Below are 9,027 nucleotides of genomic sequence, written 5' to 3'. Positions count from 1 at the left end.
AGAGTGATTGACTGCTACAAAATTAATAGATAAAAAAAGCCACACACCAAAAGTGCATTAAATTATGTAAAAATATGTTTTACTGCCAGAGGCAAAGTCTCTTCTACCAGCCTGGAATGTTCCAGTATGAATTATCCACCCAGCCTGCAGGGAATAGAAAACAATGCTGCTCAAAAATTAGTTCCGCCACTTGTTGATATCCTAATTATGACAACCAGACAGATGCTATGGTGTGTTAAAATGTGGACCAATGGGGACATTTTGCCGGAGGACACAAGGAGGGGCATCTCACCACACATAAAAACACATCACTGGTGTCTCTTCTAAACAGTTTTGTTTATCTTGTGACTTGTTCTATTTTCCTGAGGTGTCAATTTCAAGTGATTCAGACTTCAATATGTCTTTTTTAAAGAAAGGGGCTGGACTTGATCTAAATACAAGCGACTTAGGTAAGAAATATTTATTTATCTTGTAATAAGAGGATAGCTGCATATTAATCACACATAGCTCCATATTAACAAAACCAAAAGCTTTTATATATAGTAAGATTTTGCATGTTTTAAAGTATATTTTCTACCTGTCCTTAAAGTTACAATAATGTTAAATATGTTTTGACAAACAGTGCAGTTAGCTGCATAACATTTTGGACTGTAGTGATCTTGGAATAAAGTTTTTTTTGTGTCAAATAATTTAATCATTCTCATTTTTAAATAATGAATTAGCTGGAATCCATAGCAACATGAACTTTACTTTCATTGCCAAATGCCATAGAACCTACCATTTTTCCCATTTTAGAATGGACAATTTTCTTTATAAACAATTACTTACATTTTCAATTCCAGGACACACATTGTGATTACATCTTTTACGAAATAACAGATTTTTTTATAAAACTGATCAGATTCAGTAGGAGCAATTGCTTGACACATTGTAACATCCTTAGCCTTTTGTGGCATGACTAGAATACAGACGCTTTAAATAATTTCAGTTCGACCTCTTCAGATGTACCGATGTGCCGCATCTAATCACATAGCTCCCAATTTCTGCGGGACATACTGAAACAGTTTATTCGATACCATCAAAGTTTCATCTTAGAAGACCATTTGAAAGAAAAAAACAAGAATTTGCACAAAGCTATAAGCATTAAAAAACAAAAGCTTACTGTAAGCTTTGTGACCTAGTTTCACTGTAAAACTACATGATAATACAGATATTTTCAGCTCTCTGTCCATGTGTAAAAGCATACACATGGGAAAAAACAATAGAGACAGTGTAGTAATTATTGCAGAACTGGGGCAGGCATAAAATGGAAAGAAATACGTCAAATGTGTTTAGTGTACACCTCTGTATTTGTTTAAAGAAAGATGCAGCTGACATTCTTTGCGCATAATACTTATAAAATACCATTCATTTTATATATACAGTATCTAGCACTATATATATATATATATATATATATATATATATATATATATATATATATATAATACACACTTAGAGGACACTTTTTAGTTGCACCTGTCTAGTACGGGGGAGGACTTTCCTTTGCCCACAGAGCAGCCTGGATCCTTCACAGCATGGATTGCTGGAAACATTCCTTAAAGATTCTGGCCCATCTTCACATGATGACATCACAGAGTTGTTGCAGATTAGACCAGACAACATTTTTCCAATCTTCACCTGTACAGTTTTGGTAAGACTGTGACCACTGTATCCTCAGATTCCTGTGCTTTGCTCACAGGAGTGGACCCCGGTGTGGTCTTCTGCTGCCATAGCCCATCCATTTCAAGGTTCGATGTGCTGTTCATTCAGAGATGCTCCTCTTCATGTCACTGTTGCAATACATGATAATTTGAGTTACTGTCACTTTGAACCAGTCTGGCCATTCTCCTCTAATCTTTCTCATTAACAAGGCATTTTTACCCATAGAACTGCCACTCACTGGATGTTTTTTATTTTGTTCATCATTCCCTGCAAACTCTAGATTCTGTTGTACATGGGGGTCCCAAGAGATCAGCAGTTGTTGAGGTACTCAAACAACCCTGTATGGCACCAACAATCATTCCACAGTCAAAGTCACTTAGATCACATTTATTGCCCATTCTGGTGTTTTGTCTGAACAACAACTGAATCTCTTGTCCATGTCTGCAGGCTTTTATGCATTGAGCTGCTGCCATATAATTTGCTGATTATATATTTTCATTAATGGGCAGGTGCACAGGTGTACCTAATAAAGTGGCTACTGAGTGAGTGAGTGTGTGTGTGTGTGTGTGTGTATATATATATATATATATACATATACAAGTTAACCCGTGCATGATACTCATGCATTCTAGTCAAATCAAGCTACTTGAGGTGTTAAAAAGGTTCTTGTCATGCATTTGGGCCATAGCCCAGGCCTCCTTAGGGGAAGAGCGTTACTTCCCGACGCAAGCGCCCTTTTTTAACGTGGTTTTGTCCACATGTCATCACCTCATAATTATTCTCCATCACCTCATCCTTCATCTTTATCGCCACATCTATCCAGATGTCTATCCAAACACAGGGATCTCTCTCAGCGGTCCTGAGTATCACACTCCTCTCGCTCTGTCACCCCCGGCAACCACCAACCACTCCCAACTGTCACCCCCGGCAACCACCAACCACTCCCAACTGTCACCCCCGGCAACCACCAACCACTCCCAACTGTCACTTCTCCTTCAAGAAATATATATATATTTTTTTAAAATCTTTATAAACACTTTTAACAATTAACAAATTAAATTAACAAATTAAAAACATTTTAGTATACCAAATTTCAGCCCTTTCTGAGTTTTTTTCCCCACACACACTAAGAATTTAGTAGGCCAGTGTATAACTCCGTCCAGCAGGTGGCGCTGCAGCTTGGGTTTTTTTTTTCACACAGAGACACACGCCACTAGGCTTTTATATTATAGATAGTGGTCTAAGAGGGCCGGTATATGGTGATATGCCATATTGCCATTTCTCCTACTGCTTTGATTGCAAAACTTAATCAAGTTATATTCACTTTCCTTTTCCATACCGCCAAGTCTAAATTTCTATTTCAAACCCTGTTTGTGCCACCTGAGGCAGCACTTTTAATGCAAGCCACACAGCTTACTTTACCTCTCCTGTCATTACTCCACTTACACTGTAGTCCCAATACCTGCTGGAACAGGAGCAGGTAACTCGTATCACAGAGCTTCATCCTGCAATCGGTTATTGCAGAATGCAGCTGGTAAGAGGAGAGTCAGGGAAGAAGCAGGTTGTGAGCCAAATAGACAGAGCTAATCTGATTTCGCACTTTTCCTCATTGCAAGAATGGCTCTATGTGAGGAAGAGTCATGGGAATCTTTGAGGTATATTTAATACTGCCCACACAGGCAGCAATCTCATCAGTGATATAAGCAAATTACCCAAAATTAACTGTATGTCAAAAAGAAAATAGCTCAATAATGGCTAACTGGTAATATATTACGCTATGTATTAAATTATTATATTCAATTGGTTTTTGGTCGTTAATCTTTATTTTTTTATTTAAACTTGGCCTCAAAGCATTGTTTCATTACAGAAATAAAATGTTACTTAATGCTATATTTTCATTTTGAAAAATGCTTATTTAAAATAATAAATCTGTAACAAATATAAAGCAAATAATCTAGATAAGGGCCACCGTTTACTGCTGATTTATTACAATGTTCTGTATCTTTTCTAGTATGCATCACATATATTAAAAAATTGATGCTGTCAACCAATGTCTATTGAGGTTCTCAGGAAACCTGTCTGCTGACTTCCTACGATACACACAAAAGACTTTGCCAAATATCTGCATCTTTGTTGACAAGTAGAAGTATATTACATAAATTATCACGCTGCGGTAGCTGGGAAAACTAGCAGTTTCAGTAGAAGGAAGAAAAAATGTTTTGGGGGTGGAAAATTGCTTTGACCTTTTCAGATGCTTGAGCTACTCTACAACATAACTTATGTTGAAATTCATGTCAGTATATGACAATGAGAGTCAGTGAGATATATGTCTGTCGGCTTAGGGTGTGCCCTGAGGATTCAGGTTTTGCAATTATCTTTAATGCTCTCCTTGCAGGTGGAACTGCACCTCTGCCTAAGTGAGGGATGCCTAAGGCTCTCTATTCTTTTTACCTTTGTTTTGCACGCACAACAAACAAGTCCCTCTTACCACACCCAGTTGTGTCCTGCACAACTGTCCTGCAAACATGGCTATGATCTCTCTATCCCTGCTTCACTGACAACTGGTTAGAGAAAGAACTACAGATGACTAAAACTTTCCTATATTCCTTTGGCATATTTGCTTATAAATATTCATTTTCTTTCTTTTTACTTCCACACTAAACAAGTATCCAAAGAAACCTTGAGACAAGAAGGGGACCTGGATCGCCATGCTCAGAAGAGAAGAGCACAGGCTTCTTCTGAGCACACACAGGTCCGGATGCGGCCAGAGTAACTCATCAACATCAGCAATGATGACTGCCATGGAAAAAATAATAATTAACACAATAATTTAAAAAAATGTGACCCCCCCCCCCCATTTAAAATAAGTAACCGGCACCAGTGTTATAGCCTTGGCTGGTGAACACTAAAGCAGGGGGGACAATATATATTGAACCCCCCCCCCTGCAAAAGCAGCAACCAGCACCAAGCTTTGCAAGGCTGGCCTGGTCACACTATAGCAAGGATACCCGCAGTGTGGGGTCCCCTTGAAATAAAGTGATACCAGTCCCAACCTAGTCAGCCTGGGGTGGAATTCCCTATGCAAAAAAATGTGTGGGCTCCCCCAGACCAAAGCAGCCCTATATAGCACTGGCATCCTCCTGGTACCTCTGGGTGGTTGGTGCTAGTATAATGGTTTAAATTGTTAAAATAATTTAGTATGTTTGTGGAACCAAGTGCCAACAACCCCTGCATGCTTGGGCATGCTAAAACTTGGGTATGCTTCAGCATCCTATGCAGAATCAAAGGGTACCAGAAAATGCAGTTCCACATACCTCAATAAACATACCTAAGAGTAAAAAAAAACACGCACCGCATGCTGTAATATTTTGAAATAAATACTCAACCAAATCCCTCTCTTTCCACTTTAATAGTCTTCAGAATCCATATAGATTCTTCTTCTCTTCTGTCCTAAGGTAATCAGGTATGAAAAAAATAAAAAAAACCCTGATTAAACGAGAAACGTAATTAATCTTGAAGGATCAATATGTGAATAGCTATTCAGACTGGATTGTCTCTGATTGGCTATTTGTGTCTTGACCCGTTTTATTCATTCACTTCACTCATCATTTGAGCAGGGTTTTTCATTTTTTTCCTATCAAGTTACATTAGGACAGAGGAAAGTATTCCATTTGGAATTTGAAGAATAATAAAATGAAAAACAAGGGATTTGGGTGAGTATATATTTTAAAATATTACATGTAGTGTGTTATAGTGTATTTTTTCATTATCAGCACTTATCTTTACACAAGCTGCAAATGATACACCTCCTGAGATGCGTATCTAGAGATGCAGCCTGCTCTAGATAGATGGCATTGGCAATGTAAGAGCCTCTTCAGACATAGTCAAAGAAAACAGATTTTTATAGCCCTAAATTTAAGCATTTTTAAAGTAGTATATATATGGATATATCACAGATGGGAATGTGTCTTAAGAAAAAAATTAAAGAATAGCCTCTCTCTAACGAACCTTCTTGACAATGCTTTATTTACTTTACTTTCCTTAGTATTAGTGATTACACTGCAAACAGATATTTTATATTGACTCATTTAATGTTGCTTCAACTTACCTCCAACTTGAAATATATATGAATTGTATTTTCTTAATGATCGCCCTCTTTTCTCAAAATGCCTATCTATCTATCTTATCTATATATCTATATATATATATATATATATATATATATATATATATATTAGCTCACACCAAGGCAACACTATACTTGCATAATACTGCCCTTTTCTAATATACATTTCCCTGTGATTGCAGTAAAACAAGGAACAGACACAGTGCAAGATACTGCCAACCAATGTGTGCAAGAAGGACAAAAAATTGCTGGAGAAGGCAAGTAAAACATATTAATACAACATGTTTTGTATTTATTATTAGTCTCCTAATCACAGCTATTAAGTATAACTTCTTATCACTTATCGCTAGTGTTCATGAAAAACCATCACTGAGCATGAAACAGTAAGAGTTAATCTACCGTTTCACTGGGCCAATCTCGGCAGTTGTGCGCATGCGGGAACCGGGTTGCCGAATTTCGCATGCACAGTGGAAATCACAAATTTGAGCTTTCAATTTCACTAATGTGAAGGAAAAAAAGTTTAAAAACATATTTCATTTATTTTAAAAATTGAAAGTATTAATGTATTGATTTCAAGAATAGACATGTTTATGGGCCTATTTATAAAGCATTAAATCATGAGGAAACGTCCCACCATTCACTATTTGTTTTCCAAGCATGCGGCCACAGTGCATAAGTCAGGTTAGAACCTGGAAGTAAAATGCTGGTGATTGTGATGACTTTACTATAGACTAGTTGCCAGGACAGGCTCTTATCAGAGCTGCTCTCCCGGCTGAAGTATTTTAATAAATAGCTACGTTAACTAATTTCTTATCACTACAATAAGAAATGAAAATCAATGTAGAGAAAATGTGAGGGGTCATAAATAGATCCCTGGCAGTAATATATGTTAAATAGGCTTCCTCATGCAAACTCATCCCAGGATTATCGCAAGTGGTAACTCATTTCATTTGTAATAACCAGCCTTATTGCCAACTAAGACACCTATTTTTTGCCAGCAATAGAGCTTATTGCCATTTGATAAATATACCCCTATGCTACAGCATACACCACACCATCTCACAAAATAATGACACCTATACTTGCAAAATTCTACACAACACTGCCATCCCGAACAATATTGACAGTACGCCACAAACTACACCCCACACAATGATGACACCCATTCTATGCTATATTTTGCACACTGTGATAAAATATATGTTGCATCCTACACAATACTGAGCCCCACACTATACAACAACCTACACTACATTGCTACCTACGACCCCACACAAAACAGACACATACCCATAAACCATGCTGCCCTCATTAAACACATACAGTATTACACTCACAACTTCATGGCAGGAACACAATATTATACCTCTTCACAAACACATCCATTGTCACCTACCAAAATTGTAGACTTCTATTTCATGAAAACTTCTGAACTGTCCTGTTTTGCTCACTACACAGGGTAAGCATTAATATATGTAATATATTCCTATATGCAGATTGCTCATAAATATATTATGAGGCAACCTGGGAAAGTTGCCCATGCAAAAGGTTTTTGGGGTAACAAAATGGAAGGAATTAATTTAAAGAAATGCAAAGCTTGGTAAAAGACTACATTTATGCTTTCTACTTTGCTGATACATTTTATAAATGACTGAAATGGAACCCACATGTAATATGCACAAATTACATTTTGCCTGCTATGGGATAGTCAATAAAACATTTCCAATGTTTATCAATCATAAGAAGTCACTTTACATGTACCAATACTGTCTGTTTTCTCCCATTCTAGCTATAGACAAAGGATGCCAGGTTGCTAAAGAAGCTGGAGACAAGGCAGTCGGACAAGTGAAATGTGGTTTCAAGAAGAAGTAAACACTTGTACAGAAAGTGCTAGTATTGAATTTATTTGATTTATTGTATAAAACAATGAGTCAATAATATTGTCACTTTAAATATACAATTTTGCATAAAAATGACTTAAACTGTAATAAACTATTGTGCAATTAAAGCCATTATCTGGAGCTTAATCTTTATTTACATTTAGCTTTATTAGCTTTTTTATGAGTTTTGCCAACAAAACAAAATACTTTACTAGTAAAGACACCTCAAAGTAATAGTTGAAACTCTTCAATGGGTTGTCCACATTCTAATAACAGAAATGCATTGGAATGTACATGCCCAAGTTTCACTAATTGCATTGTTTTATCTTTCTGAGCTTTTCAACCACGTATTTATTCATCAGGCAGAGTTTTCCTGAGATATAATGCAGCGCTGGAAATAATTGTATCACGAAAGCACCTATGTGTTCTTTCCCACAGCAATGGTAATAAATAACTTTGCTCTATAATAATTAAGACATGGCAGAAAATCACAAAAATAAATAAATTGATATAGTCAGAAGTAGCAGAAGTACATGTACCAGATAGTAAATTAAAGTTAATTAAACTATCAAAATATTTTGTGCTATATGAATTGCTCCTCAAAATTAAAAAGTTGCTTTGTTTTGATCATACTGTTGTAACATAGGGAAATGGCAGAATGGCAACAACTGAGTTGAAGCATCATAAAGGCCGCCGAGTCATTAGATATGTGTGTCATTAATGTTCTCAAGACTTGGAGTAAGACGCACAGCAGAGGTTCAGTATATGAACCATAAAATATAAGGCAACTTTTTTTATATTTGGCAAAAAAAGTGCATCATGTGGTCTGAAAAACATGTTGCATAAAACATTTTTTTCTGTTTCTAGTCTGCACAGTTTAGAGGAAACTGTGAAAACATAAATTTTGTCACATTCTGCAGTTATTAATATAGATAACATTATTTGTTGCCTGTGAGGGCAAGTAAGTGTTCGAATGACTTAATTAACTACCATACTTCACCATTACCACAAGCAAAATGGCTGATCTTTAAAAAACCTCAAGTAAACAGGTGCTCAGAACAGTTCAGAAAATAAACAAATATTGTTTGTGGGGGGACTTGATTTTTGTTTCCAGATAACCTGTTGTTACGTTGTGTTTCCTATTGTATTTTTAATGTTTATAGCTAATAAAATAATCAACTTTCTCTGTTTACTAACAGATAGTCAGGGACTGTATATCAATCTAGCTGTCACTAAGGCAGGTCTATATATCTCCATACTTGTCTACTTTTTTGAGATCCTCTCTGGGAGATATCAGAGGGGAGGTCCAAAGGACAA

General features: G+C 36.5%; 1 long non-coding RNA gene across 1 annotated transcript; it reads left to right on the top strand.

Moving 5' to 3' along the window:
- Nucleotides 1-315: 315 nt before the first annotated feature.
- LOC142161419 (uncharacterized) lies at nt 316-7,842 on the top strand. The gene is made up of 3 exons (XR_012693395.1): nt 316-449; nt 6,013-6,087; nt 7,620-7,842. It is a non-coding gene; the product is annotated as an uncharacterized LOC142161419 (long non-coding RNA).
- Nucleotides 7,843-9,027: the final 1,185 nt, after the last annotated feature.

Source organism: Mixophyes fleayi, chromosome 6 (genome assembly GCF_038048845.1).
Source record: "Mixophyes fleayi isolate aMixFle1 chromosome 6, aMixFle1.hap1, whole genome shotgun sequence".
Classification (NCBI taxonomy): domain Eukaryota; kingdom Metazoa; phylum Chordata; class Amphibia; order Anura; family Limnodynastidae; genus Mixophyes; species Mixophyes fleayi.
Note: the sequence above shows the minus strand (reverse complement) of the source record. Positions and strands in the feature narration are given on the sequence as shown.